The sequence below is a fragment of the Panthera uncia genome, chromosome C2 (genome assembly GCF_023721935.1).
Source record: "Panthera uncia isolate 11264 chromosome C2, Puncia_PCG_1.0, whole genome shotgun sequence".
In the NCBI taxonomy this organism is placed as follows: domain Eukaryota; kingdom Metazoa; phylum Chordata; class Mammalia; order Carnivora; family Felidae; genus Panthera; species Panthera uncia.
The window spans coordinates 108,931,702-108,945,759 of NC_064810.1; the positions used below are offsets into that span (position 1 = coordinate 108,931,702).

At 36.2% G+C, this 14,058-nt stretch overlaps 1 long non-coding RNA gene across 1 annotated transcript in view; it reads right to left on the minus strand.

Annotated features, from left to right (window-relative positions):
* Positions 1-403: 403 nt before the first annotated feature.
* LOC125921240 (uncharacterized) overlaps positions 404-14,058 on the minus strand; it is a 21,865-nt gene continuing 8,210 nt past the window's right edge. The window contains exons 2-3 of the long non-coding RNA XR_007457351.1: positions 2,536-2,597; positions 404-673 (exon numbers count right to left, since the gene is read on the minus strand). This is a non-coding gene — a long non-coding RNA (uncharacterized LOC125921240). The remainder of the gene's footprint in view (positions 674-2,535; positions 2,598-14,058) is intronic.

Sequence of the window (14,058 nt, forward strand, 5' to 3'; positions counted from 1 at the left end):
AGCCAGGGCATGAGTGGGGGAGGGGTAGCCAGAGAGAGAGACACAGAATCTGAGGCAGGCTCCAGGCTCTGAGCTATCAGCACAGAGACTGACACGAGACTTAAACTCATGGACCACGAGATCATGACCAAGGTCGAAGTTGGACACTCAGCCGACTGAGCCATATTTGAAACTCAACATTCAGAAATTTAAGTCCAAGAATAAAAATACAACTATTTATGACAGATATTGGGTTAGAATATCCCAGAGACCAATATAATATCATACTTCCAGGTTATGAAGACAGGTGTAAGACTACAGTGGTTACCATCCACACACTCATTTACATTCCTTTTCTGTAAGGCTTTGCCTATTATTCTGAATCTAGTATTGATATATATCACATTATAATCAGGAACCGTAATATCCATGGTAATTTATACATGATTGAATTCTAAATGTTAAAAATGATTCTGAACAGATTAATCTGAACAATACATTTAATTTAAAAATCCGTAATTTGGCTTTATAGTTTCTTTTAGTTTCTGGTTCTTATTTTTCTCACTTGCATAACCTTGGTCTGGACTGTGTCCTTTCACAGAATGTGTTGAGAAAAGCAGCATAAGTATCCTAATGCTTGAGGTTTCCAAACTGTCTCCATAGATGCAAACCTCTGTTAGGAGAAATGTAGACTCTGTGAAGAAAAACAAATTTAATCCAAACCTTGAGCTGAGAGCAATACCCTGAAGTTAGTCTGACAAATTATGCAACAGGGGGGACACAGCTCCTTTGTATTTCTAGTTGACTCTTAAGATTCCATCCTTCTCTTACTTACGTGTTTATTACAACATTTATCATTTTCACTCTTATTCTTTTCAACTTTATTGTAAAATAAAATTTTTAAAATAAACTTCTCCCTTATATGCAATCTTTTCTCCAAAGAGAAGAGAGCTCTGAACAGATTTCTTTAGGAAAAAGTATGTTCAGAATGGTACTTTTAACTGTATCATTAATCTTCCCCAAAGTTCTGTGAATTGAATAATAGGCAGGTGGGAACTGAAGCAAGGAAAAAAGTGTCATTTTCCTTCTTTTCATTTCCCTTTAACAGTGTGCATGGTATCTAGAGAGGGAAATGACTAAACATCTTCACTTTTATACTTTTTTCCCAAAAGGTATCAAACAGTAACTTTGTCTTAGACAAAACTGCTCAAAACATAGAAGTAAAAACCAAAACCAAAGATATACCAGTACCTAAATACCTTAGCTATCTAGAGAATCAGATATCTGGCAAAACACTAGTTGAGATGATAGTAGAGAAACATTTTGCATATAAAAAAAATCTTCTGACTTAAGCTAATGCATTTTAATTGAGAGAGACCTCACTTTTTATTTTTCAATTGATTATATATTAAGAATATAAATAAACCTTCTTCTGTCATAAAAGTCTTCAATATTTTCTCCTGACCGTTACTTAATTTAATTTTTTTTAATTATAGAAGTTTCATAGTTACACTACCCATCTATTATCCATTTTCAAAGCTACCCATTTTTTAACTTGCTGTTTTCTGCTTTGAGTGTGATGGTCAGAATGGCTAATCCCTCACCAATATTATATAACTACTCTTCTAAATATATTCTTCTTTCTTTTATGAGCTTATTTTTTTACATTTCATTTTTAAATTTATTTTAATACATAGTAGGATGGAGGGATCCCACATTTCTCATATATTAGGAACACTCCCCTACAAAAACAAATATTTTTAGAGCATGTTACGTCCTCTTGGTTGGAGTCTTAAGATTAACTTTTGTAGAGTAAATTAGGTTACAGAGTTTGTGATAGATCGGTAATCTTCCTTTTAAAGTTAGGCAGATTTTCCCTATTACAATGTTACTGTTTTTCTGAATTTAAGAATTTATTTTCTTAAATATCTAGTAGATGGCCAGGAATTAAGCACTGAGGATAACTGGATTATAGAGCTACAGTATCTACCCTCAAGCTCATGGTCTACTTGGGGTAGGTCTGAATGTAAGCAGATCCCTCCTGAGCACTGTATGAAAGGCTGTGCCATTAGGCTCTGCCTAAATGACCTTTGTAGCAGTGAGGGTTCCCAGAGGAGGTGATATTTGAGCTGTGTCTTGGAGGATGAATAGGGATTCACCAAGAAGACAGAAGCAGAGGGCATTTCAGGTTGAGGGAACAGCAACTGGCAAGATGCACATGTGAAGTATGCCAACACATTGAAAAAATTATGAGAAGTTTGCTACAATTCAAATAAATGTGCCAGAAAAGATACCATGCTTGGAAAAATCAATCTTGTGGCCGTATAGAGGAAGTATGGGAAGAGAAGAGAAAGTAGAGGTTATTGGTTAAGTTATTTTAATAGCTCAGGTGAAATATTATTGTCTGAAATTAAGTCATAGCAATAAAAATGAGGAAGGAAATAGAATAGAGAAGTACTTGGAAAGTAGACTCCCAGGTTTTTTGTTCGGTAAACAGAGTAGTCATACAAAAGCCAGGATATAAGTTAAAGGAGGCAACTTTGGGAGATCACTTACCTCTGCAGATACTGAGTTTCAATCACCCAAAGACCATCCAGTCAACTATTGGTAGTTGATATCTGAAATACAAAAGAGCTGTCTGAGGTGAAATTAAATCTTTGGGAGTTACAAATTCATAAATTGAGAATCGTAAACTCAAACGTCTACAGGTCATGGTTGCTGCCTAGGCAAGGGAAGTGAATGAAGTGGATAATAATGAATGGGGGGGGGACTGTCATGAGCTGGAGAGGGCATGTCCAATCTGAGGGGGACAGCTGTTACTCTGCTCCAATAGATCGTTGATGTGGGACTGTGGGGTCAGTGCAGCAAGTTTTTTTTAATCTTTTAAGAGAAAACAGAAACTTGGATTTTATTATAAGCTCTAACTGGCTTAAGATTTTTAAAAATCACTTTTTGATCCAAAACAAATTAGTTGGCTGGTTACACCAAGTCCATGGACACTTCTGTTGTAGACAGTATTGCAAATTATAAACCTAAATAAAATTTCTAAGAAAAAAATGTAGTCTAAAGTGAGAAAAGGAGAATCTCAGATTGCAACTCAAAAAACTTGAGGTTGAAGAGATAGCCTTGTACGGGTACTGTACAATGTAACTCATATATTTTTAGTGGTGGGAGATTAAAAGTAACATTTTGAGACATAAAGATGTGTGCCATGAGAAATTCAGGATTATCAACTTCAGATAAGCTTTCAATTGTGGCAATTCTTCCCACCTTTCATTAACTCACTCTCATCTATCACCCCTTCATTTCAAATCTCCTCCATTGCCTAACCCTCACCTCCAACCCCAGATATCCTATTTCAGTTGGTGACTGCATGACTCCACTCATGCTTTATATAGGAAATAGAAGCTATCAGAAACTTCCCATACCCTTGATACGAAACACATGATCTTATCTTCTGCTGCTCTCTCCTGTCATTCTCCGTCCAGCTCCTCAGAAGTCTGACACTCTCAAAGACTTGTGTCTGAATCTATTCAGACACTGTCTCAGTCTATACCTAGATTTATATATGTTCAGGCCTCTTTCATTAACAAGACTGAGGAACAAAACAACCACTCCTAACCCCACAAGTTTCTCTGGCTCATTCTGTTATCTTTCTTCCCTTTTCAGTCCAACTGTTTGAAAGAACCATATACACACCCTGTCTCCAGTTCCTGTCCCCCACTCACTCCTTAGCCTATCTGATCTAGCTTCTGTTTCAAAACCCTACCAGACTCTCCCTTGCTAAGGTCAGCAGCTACTAAACCTACTGAAGGTTTCAGTCCTCACCTCTCTGTCCTCTTCATGTCATTTGACCCTGTGCCACTCCACTCTTTGTGACCTACAATTCCCCGGGCTCTCCTGGGCTTCCTCCTACTCCTTCTTTAGATCATGTCTCATTCTTCACTTCCCTTGGGAACCCTGCCTTTACTGGTTTAAATCTCGCTATTATATGCTCTTTGAGGGCAATAAAACTCTCCTTTGTAACAATTTTCACTGTGAAATTTTATATTTGTGTGCTTTCCCTGCTCATAAGCTCAAGAAAGGCAGGAAGCATTGCTGGGCTTTCTCATCTTGATAATGCACCGTCCCTGGTCGAAGGCCTGACCCAAGTAACTAGTTGAAGACCTGGGGTTAATAATTGTCTGTCTAGTAGCTGAATGACTAACTGAAAATGAATGAGCTGAAAGCTTGGAACCACAAAGAATAGAGGCTGCCTCACTTGCCTAGTATGTGAGGAAACAATTGGAAGACGGGTTCGTTTCAAGTTATTTCATATTTGGATAATTTCCACATTAAATTTTTGTTCAACATACACCAAATATATATTTCAGGAATTTATCTCAGCAGAGCTCTAATCTATTTAATTTTTCAATCATTTTTATTTTTAGTTTTTATTCTTCAGCCCACATTTGATATTTAATACAACCTCTAGGTAGTATGATATAAAAATAAGTAAGACCTTCTCTGCTCTTAAAGGCATAATTTTTCCTCTTTCTCTATTTAATATTAACAGTTAAATTAAAAGTAGCATTTAAATGCTCATTTATTTAAATAGCTGCATATGCAGAGAAAATAAGTATAAGAATGCTGAACAACAAGTAGAATTCGTAAAAAGCCAATTGAAATAATATTAAAAACCTTTTACTCTACCCAAAATACTTTTACATCATAAATACATCCATGTAAAGAGATAATATCTAGAGAAGTATATAAAGTATCTATATTTAGAGATTGGTTAAAAGTGAAAACTTAGAGTATGAGGAATGGACTAAATATTATTGCTTATGATCATGAAATATATTCTTTCAATGGTCAGCTGGAGCACTTGTCATTAGCCAAGGTGAACTAGGCCAAGTCTTCAATACTAACTGAGTGTTGGACTGAGCACTGAGAGGAGGAGGAGATCAAAGGACACATAGGTTTCTACATGTGTTGACTAGGGAGAATGAACAGAATTATTTCTAGAAGTTTTCAGTTTGGGCCGCCAATGTGTAACTAAATAAAAACATATTGAAAATAGTCCTATAGTAGGAATTAGGGAGTTCTTGCTTATAAATATCATTTTGGTAATAACTGATACATCAATGATGGGTGAAGGTCAGGGATCAGTCAACAGTATTGGATGTCATGGAGGGGTCAAGCTGCATTGAAGATGAAAAAGTCCTTTAGATTTTCCAATTAAATACATATAAGAGTCTAGTATATGGATTTGGAGTTACAAAACAGAATTTTTCTGGAACCAAATATGTCAAATTCAGTCTATATCAGGACAGCCTGTGTACAAATTCCAGTTTTGTCATCTTTGATAGATGACATCAGTCAAATTAGTTTACCTCTCAAAGTCTCAAGAGTTTCTCATCTGCACAGTAGAGATAACAATACCTGCCTTCCGATGTTTGGGAAAGAATTAAATAAGGTATTTAGTACAATGTCTTTCACATAGTAAGTGCCAAACACATAGCATTGACAATGAGGAAGACAACCATCTCTGTTTATGGAAGGGTCAGGACAAATACAAAAGAAGGAAGGAGATTTTGAATCTACATAGGGATGAGATTTGAAAGACCGAGTTGTCTAGATGGAGGGGAGTACGATAGTATGTGATGAGTTTTCCATTACTGGAAGAAAGGGATAAACAATCGTTTGACAGGAAGTTGCCAGTGGGGCTTGAGGCATGATACACAGGTTAACATTCTAGTTTTATGATTATATTAGCTCCCCTCAGGAATAGGAGATAGACGTGTGGGGTATGTAATTTTTGGAAGAGGGGCAAAGAGACAACTTTCTTATAAGATTAATAGAAAATATGATCTATTATCACAACAACAGCAACAAAAAAAACAATACCCCCAACTGGACAATGATAATTTCCTGGTCAAATGCAGAGTGGTAGCTATTATACACAAACACTTCCCCCAGGCGTTTCTCTGCCCACTCATTGATTTTATGAACAACAACCTCATTTCTTTTACTGTGAGGTCAAATATTTAGGAGAATAAATAATTTCCTCTTCAGAAAAGGTTGGGAGCTCTGATTTATGGGAATGACAGTATATGTCATTTTCTACGAAAAGCTGAATTTTGAAAACAGAGCATTTGGTGAGTGACGGGTAGTCGTGTTACTGAAGAATTATTCAATTAAGAAAATAATTACCTATAGAAATTTTTAAAGAGAAACTCCAAAATTATTTCACTTTACTCTCAATGTTTGAAGTCCACACAGGACGAAGTAAATGCTAATGCAGCCATTTCTGAAGACTGTTCTCATTGTTTTTAGAGCAGTGGTCATGAGTGACTAGAGCCATCCCCATTTGGTCTGGTGACAATACCTCTTTATTCTTGGGATCACTGGCCACAACTAACAGTGAAAATTCAGGCTATAAGTCTAAATGATATTCACAATCCTAGACTATTACCAGCTCAAAAACCTGAGGGATTCTAAATATTAAGATAAGATTTAGCATGTCATTATTCTTCGCAGGAAAGCATTTCAGGTAAATGTTTCTAGTCCCTAGATCTTGGGGAGGTAGAGGATTCTTTGTGCAATAATCCCTCAGAGGAAAACCTTGAAGGAGCCCTATTTTTCCTTACAATGTATGAAACTTGAGCGTATGAAGTGGTCTTTATGCACACATCAGCTCTAAATTCTCCAGGGGAAGAACTCTTCCAGCTGTAAACATACTGAAGAGAACAGTTCTGGATCTGATTTCCTACCAGGCTAGTAGACTTAGAAAATGTATTTACAGTTCACTCACAATACATCCTGAGTGCACCATTACATATATAGGTTTCCAAGGACAACACTCCATACGTTCTGAATGGGAAATAGAATCATCAGGATTACAGTCTTCTAAGACAATCTTAAATCACACCATGTATCTTGAGTGGTAACTATGAGAAGTGCATCAAACTAACTCCCATTCATGTAGGGATGAAGAGTAGAGACAGGTTCCTTTTATCTGGGCAATGTAAATAAGGCTATGTAGCAACATGTTAGCAACTTGGCATTCTTAGATTTAATAGTCACTGTTCTACAAAATGGTGTGTGATATTATTAGACTCCTGACTGGAAATATTTTATAATTCTATGGAGGCATAAATTGGACTTGAACATGCTGCAAGGCTAGAAAGTTTGGATTAACTAGTGAGCGAGTGGATGAGTCCAATTGATTATTCAGTATCCACACATGGTTTCCCTCCCTCTCTGTTTTCATCTTATTTTTACTTCCCTTCCCCTATGTTCATCTGTTTTGTTTCTTAAATTTCACATATGAGTGAAATCATATGATATTTGTCTTTCTAGCTTGACTTATTCCACTTGGCATCCATGCTGTTGCAAATGGCAATATTACATTCCTTTTGATCACTGGGTAATATTCTTTTATATATATATTCCAAATCTTTATCCATCCATCAGTCAATGGACATTTGGACTCTTTCCACAATTTGACTATTGTTGACAGCGCTGCTATAAATAATGGGGTGCTTGTGCCCCTTTGAATCACCATTTTTGTATCCTTTGGATAAATACCTAGTAGTGCAGTTGCTTGGTTGTAGGGTAGTTCTATTTTTATTTTTGTGAGGAACCTCCATACTGTTTTACAGAGTAGCTGCACAGCATGGATTCCCACCAGCAGTGCAAAAGGATTTCCCTTTCTCTGCATCCTCGCCAACATCTGTTATTTCCTGAGTTGTTAATTTTCACCATTCTGACAGGTTTGAGTTGGTATCTCATTGTAGTTTTGATTTCTATTTCTCTGATGATGAGTGATGTTGAGCAATTTTTCATGTCTGTTAGCCACCTGCATGTCTTCTTTGAAAAATTGCTTATTAATGTATTCTGCTCATTTCTTTACTGTATTGTCTGTTCTTTGAGTGAGTTGAGTTTGATAAGTTCTTTATGGATTTTGGGTAGTAACCCTTTATCAGATATGCCATTTGTGAGTATCTTCTCCCATTCTGTTGGTTGCCTTTTAGTTTTGATGATTGTTTTCGTTGCTGTGCAGAAGCTTTTTATCTTGATGAAGTTCCACTGGTTCATTTTTGCTTTTATTTCTCTTGTCTCCAGACACGTGTCTAGTAAGAAGTGGCTGCAGCTGAGGTCAAAGTGGTTGCTGCCTGTGTTCTCTAGGATTTTGATGGTTTCCTTGTCTTATGTTTAGGTCTTTCATACATTTTATATATTTGTAAGAGATCTTTTCTTTTTCTTTCTTTCTTTCTTTCTTTCTCCCTTTCTTTCTCTCTCCCTTTCTTTCTCTCTCTTTCTCTTTCTTTCTTTCTTTCTTTCTTTCTTTCTTTCTTTCGACAGAGAGATTGGATGGGAGAGGGGCAGAGAGGGAGAGAGAGAATCCAAAGCAGGCTCCACACTGTCAGTACAGAGCCCAATGCGGGACTAGAACTCACAAACTGTGAGATCATGGTTTCCTGTTGCATGTTTAGGTCTTTCATGCATTTTGAATTTATTTTTGTGTATGAGTAAGAAAGTGATCCAGGTTCATTCTTCTGCATGTTGCTGTCCGGTTTTCCCAGTACTATTTGCTGAAAAGACAGTATTTTTTCTAATGGATATTCTTACCCATTTTGTCAAAGATAGTTGGCCATACATTTGTGGGTCCATTTCTGGGTTCTCTATTCTGTTCCATTGATCTGTTTTGTGTCAGTACCATACTGTCTTGATGATTACAGCTTTGTAATACAGCTTAAAGACTTGAATTGTGATGCCTCCAGCTTTGGTTTTCTTTTTTAACAATACTTTGGCTATTTGGGTTGCATACAAATTTTAGGATGGTTTGTTCTAGCTCTGTGAAGAATACTGGTGTTATTTTAATAGGGATTGCATTGAATGTGTAGACTGCTTTTGGCAGCATAGACATTTTAACAATATTTGTTCTTCCAATCCATGAGCATGGGATGTTTTTTTTTTTTTTTTCATTTCTTTGTGTCTTCTTCAATTTCTTTCATAAGCTTCCATAGTTTTCAGTGTATGGATCTTTCATATCTTTGTTTAGGTTTATCCCTAGGTATCTTACGGTGTTTGGTGCAGTTGTAAATGGGATGAATCCCTTGATTTCTCTTTCTGGTGCTTCGTATAGAAATGCAACGAATTTATGTACATGGAAATTAAACCCTGCAAATTTGCTGAATTCATGTATCAGTACTAGCAGTTTTTTGGTGGAGTCTTTTGGGTTTTCCATGTAATCTGTGGCTTTCCATGGGTTTTATCATGTAATCTGTGAAGAGTGAAGATTTGACTTCTTCTTTGCTAATTTGAATGCCTTTTATTTCTTTTTGTTGTCTGATTGCTGGGGCTAGGACTTCTAGTATTATGTTGAGCAACAGGGTGAGAGTGGACATCCCTGTTGTGTTCCTGACCTTAAGGGGAAAGCTCTCAGTATTTCCCCATTGAGGATGATAGTAGCTGTGGACCTTTCATTTATGGCCTTTATGATGTTGAGGAATGTTCCTTCTGTATAATTTCTTGGGGGGGGGCGTGGTTTATCAAGAAAGGATGCTACATTTTGTCAAATGTTTTTTCTGCATCTATTGAGAGGATCACTGGCTCTGTTTTCCTTTTGAAATCCTTGGCTCATGGCAAGAAGCACTCTCTACAACTTTTCCTCCTTCCTTCCATGCCCTTGAAGGTTAAGGAGTAGTAAGAGCTCTTCGTTATTCCTAGCTCAGGGCATCGTCCCTCTCTCATATGTTTTCTCACACTCTGGTAAATAGCCCCTTTATTAGAATCATCAATTGCCTAGTTTGGGTGTACATTGATTTCCTATCGGAATCCTGAAGAATACACCCAGAAATAATCACTATTCCAATTTTTCAGGTGATGACACTGAGTCTTCAAAAGAACTTACCCTGTGTGCTCGCTTCGGCAGCACATATACTAAAAGAACTTACCCTGGATAATAAAGATTGCAGAAATTTCATGCTAGGTAGCCATGAGTTCAAATCCTGTATAACTTTGAGCAAATCACTTAAGCTGTATAAATTATGTAACTTCATTTTAGCTGTGTGAGTTGGGGCAAGTTAAATTCTCTGCAGGTCAGTATTCCCCCATGCAAAATAACTCCAGCACATAAGATATCTGTGACTATTGTAAGTGATAATGCATTTGAAGTAATCCTCATAGTCCTCAAGCACAAAGTGGTTACTAAAAACTGTCAGTTTCATGTCCTAAGAAGTCCCTACAAGTCATAGTGTTTGGTAAAATTTTGGATATAGTTTGATAATTTCCAACTCAGAATCAGTAGTCTGAAGGCTAAACTTTTTCGCCTTTATTATTTCTAAGTACATCTTTGTATGCACTGTTATCAAGTAAGATTCTTGTAGGCTTTCCTTTGTTGCTTTAGTCTTTGTTTTTGCAAATTTAACTATAGAATTATGCTTTAAATTCCAAGAGATTCTTCTACTTTATATTCCACAGTAGTAAATTTAGAGAAATATTATGAAAACAAAATTTTCCTATTAGCTTTATAATTTAAAAAGGTTCTTGGCAGTCTGGCCTCGTATAGAAAGTTTGCATCAAAATGACTTTGACTAGTGATGCTAGCAACCATCAATGCTAAATCTCCCTTTTACGGCCTTTTCCTATTGGTGTATCTGATAATTACTTATCTTACACAGAGGGACATATTTAACTCAAAGCAATTTCTAAAAGTATCTCAGAAGATGGAGAACAACCTTTCTGCACAGCATTTGACTTGACATAACTTTTCACTTTGGGGATTTTTAGTTATTATCAGAAATTGTTTATAATCCACTTGGCAATAGATGTAGCATTGGACTTCTTTATTGAATCCAACTTTTTGTCCAACACGCATATTGATTGGAATATGTCAGCTTTATGAACATTACAATTTTGTTACATTTAACATAGCTGTCACTTGGAGATCTCAAATAGTGGTGCACTGGGCCTGATCACACGAGGAAAACCAATAATAAATTGCTTATTTAAAAAAACCCAGAAACATGTTTTAGGCTTTCAGACTGCCAATTTAAAAAGAGAAGTTGTCTTCTTTATTTTTTTAAGTATAGTTGACACACAGTGTTACATTCATGTCAGGTGTACAACTTAGTGATTTGACAAGTTTATATTGTGCTATGTTCACCACAAGTCTAGCTATCTTCTGTCTCATTACATCACTATTACAATATCATTGACTGTATTCCTTGTGCTGTGCCTTTTATTCTTGTGATTTACTCATGCCATAACTGAAATCCTGTCATGGCAAAACTCTCCTTTCTGGCAACCATCAGTTTGTTCTCTGTATTTATAGGTCTGATTCTGGTTTTGGTTTTTGTTGTTTTTTATTCATTTGTTTTTTGTCTGATTTTACTTATGAATGGAATCATATGGTATTTGTCTTCCTCACTCTGACTTAATTTGTCATAATACCGTCTAGATCCATCCATGTTGTTGCAAATGGCACATCTCATCCTTTTATATGGTATGTGTAATATTCCACTGTATGTATATGCCACATCTTCCTGATGCATTCATCTATTCATGGACACTTAGTTTGCCTCCATATCTTGTCCACTGTAAAGAATGCTGCAATAAATATGAGAATACATGTATCTTTTGGAATTAGTGTTTTCATTTGTTTTGGGCAAATACCCAATAGTGGAATTATTGGGTTACATGGTAATTCTATTTTTAATTTTGTGAGAACTGCTAATACAGTTTTCCACAGTGGCTAGATACACACCAGCAGTGCATGAACATTCCTTTTTCTCCACATCCACACCACCTTTTGTTTCTTTTTATTTTAGCCACTCTGACAGGTATGAGGAGATATCTCATTGTAGTTTTTTTAAATTTTTTTTAACATTTATTTTTGAGAGACAGAGTGAGACAGAGCGTGAGTGTGGGAGGGGCAGAGAGAGAGAGAGAGAGGGGGTACACAGAATCTGAAACAGGCTCCAAGCTCTGAGCTGTCAGCACAGAGCCTGACATGGGGCTTGAACTCACGGTCCATTACATAATGACCTGATCCAAAGTTGGCCACCCAACCACCTGAGCCACCCAGGAGCCTCTCATTGTAGTTTTGATTTGCATTTCCCTGATGGTGACTGATGTTGAGTATCTTTTCATGTGTTTGTTGGCCTCTGGATGTCTTCTTTAGAAAAATGTCTATTAAGGTCCTCTGTCCATTTTTAAATCAGATTGTATGTTTTTCTTGGATGTTGACTTGTGTAAGTTCTTTATATTTTGGATACTAACACCTTCGCAGATCTATCATTTGCAAATATCTTCTACCATTCAGTAGGTTGTCTTTTTGTTTTGGTGATGGTTTCCTTTGCTGTACAAAAGCTGTTTGATGTAGCTTCAAAAGTTTATTTTTGTTTTTTTTTTTTTCCCTTGCCTTAGGAAACATATCTAGAAAAATGCTGCTAAAACTGATGTCAAAGAAATACTGCCTCTGTTCTCTTCTAGGGTTTTTATGGTTTTGAGTCCAACATTTAAGACTTTAATCCATTTTGAGAAATTTTTGTGTATGATGTGAGGAAGTTGCCCATTTCATTCTTTCGTAAATAGCTATCTCACTTTTTACAGCACCATTTATTGAAAAGATTGTCTTTTCCCCACTGTATATTCTGGCCTCCTTTGTTATAGGTTAGTTGACCATAAAATGGTGGGTTTATTTCTGGGAACTCTACTCTGTTCTAGTGATCTTATATGTCTATTTTTGTGTCGGTACCATAGTGTTTTTATTACTATATCTTTGTAGTATATCCTGAAATCTGATACATAGTACCTCCAGCTTTGTTCTTTCTCAAGATTCATTTTGTTATTCAGGGTCTGATGTGACTCTACACAAATTTCAGTATTATTTGTTCTGGTTTTGTGAAAAATGCTGTTAGTATTTTGATAGGGATTACATTAAATCAGTAGATTGGGGAAATACAGACATTTTAACACTATTAACTCTTACAACCCATGAGCATGACATATCTTGACGTGTCATCTTCAGTTTCTTTTATCAGTGTTTTATAGTTTTTGGAATACAGAGCTTTCACCTCTTTGGTTAAGTTTATACCTAGGTATTTTATTATTTTTGGTGCAATTGTAAATGGTGTCTTTTTAAAAATTCCCTTTAGTTATTAGTGTAAAAACACCTTACCAATTTCTGGCTATTAATTTTGTATCCTGCCACTTTACTGAATTTATTTATTATTTCTAGTAGCTTTTTGGTAATGTCTTTAGGATTGTCTAGTTTTAGCATCATGTCTGCAGATAGTGACAGTTTAACTTCTTTACCAATATGGATGTCTCTTCTTTGTCTAATTGGTGTGGCTAGGACTTTGAGTACTATGTTGAGTAAAAGTGGTGAGAGTGGACATCCATGTCTTTTCCTGATCTTAGAGGGAAAGCTTTCAGCTTTTCACCATTGAGTATGATGTTTGCTGTGGGTTTTTCTGTATATGGCCTTCATTATGCTGGGATATGTTCCCCTTAGCCCACTTTGTTGAGAATTTTTATCATGAATAGTTGTTGAATCTTGTCAAATGCTTCTTCTTTTAATTAAAAAAAAAACTTTAATGTTTATTTTGGAAGGAGAGAGAGAAAGAGACAGAGACAGACAGAGCGTGAGTGCGGGAGGGGCAGAGAGAGAAGGAGAAACAGAATTCAGAGCTCTGAGCTGTCAGCACAGGGCCAGGCACCAGGCTTGAACTCACAAACTATGAGATCATGACCTGAGTGGAAGTTGGATGCTTAACTGACTGAGCCACTCAGGTACCCCTCAAATGCTTTTTTTTTTTTTTGCATCTGTTGAGATGATTGTACGGTTTTTATTCTTCATTTTGTTGTTGTGGTAGATGATGTTGATTGATTACTATTAAATCACTCTTGCATCCCCAGAATAAATCCCACCTGATAGTGGTGAATGGTCTTTTTAATGTATTGTATGCAATTTTCTAATATTTTGTTGAGGATTCTTGCATTTATGTTCATCAGGGATATTAGCCTGTATATTCATTTTCTTTCTTTCTTTCTTTCTTTCTTTCTTTCTTTCTTTCTTTCTTTCTT